The sequence below is a fragment of the Arachis stenosperma genome, chromosome 7, assembly GCF_014773155.1.
Source record: "Arachis stenosperma cultivar V10309 chromosome 7, arast.V10309.gnm1.PFL2, whole genome shotgun sequence".
Lineage (NCBI taxonomy): Eukaryota > Viridiplantae > Streptophyta > Magnoliopsida > Fabales > Fabaceae > Arachis > Arachis stenosperma.
In genome coordinates, this window is record NC_080383.1 from 52,143,935 (window position 1) to 52,144,603 (window position 669).

General features: G+C 41.1%; 1 non-coding gene across 1 annotated transcript; it reads right to left on the reverse strand.

Moving 5' to 3' along the window:
* Positions 1 to 565: 565 nt before the first annotated feature.
* Positions 566 to 669, reverse strand: LOC130943008 (small nucleolar RNA R71). The gene has a single exon (XR_009071548.1). It is a non-coding gene; the product is annotated as a small nucleolar RNA R71 (small nucleolar RNA).

Below are 669 nucleotides of genomic sequence, written 5' to 3' on the forward strand. Positions count from 1 at the left end.
AGTAATTTCACTAAATCCTTATTGGCCTCCTGACTAAGATTAATAAAACAAATATTGATTGCTTCAAGCCAATAATCTCCGTGGGATCGACCCTTACTCACGTAAGGTATTACTTGGACGACCCAGTGCACTTGCTGGTTAGTTGTGCGAATCACAAATTCGTGCACCAGCAGCCGAACTCAACAACAATAATGCAAGGAGAATGCTTGGTGACTTCACAAAACCAACGTCCAAATTTGATGGAAGAAGCATCTCCATTCCTGCCATTGGAGCCAATAATTTTGAGCTTAAGCCTCAACTAGTTGCTTTAATGCAATAAAACTGCAAGTTTTATGGACTTCCATCTGAAGATCCTTACCAGTTTTTAACTGAGTTCTTGCAGATTTGTGAGACTGTAAAGACGAATGGAGTTGATCCTGAAGTCTACAGACTCATGCTTTTCCCTTTTGCTGTAAGAGACAGAGCTAGAATATGGTTGGATTCACAACCTAAGGATAGCCTGGACTCTTGGGATAAGCTGGTCACTGCCTTCTTGGATAAATTCTTTCCTCCTCAAAAGCTGAGCAAGTTTAGAGTGGATGTTCAGACCTTCAAACAAAAAGATGGTGAATCCCTCTATGAAGCTTGGGAAAGATACAAGCAGTTGACCAAAAGGTGTCCATCTGACAT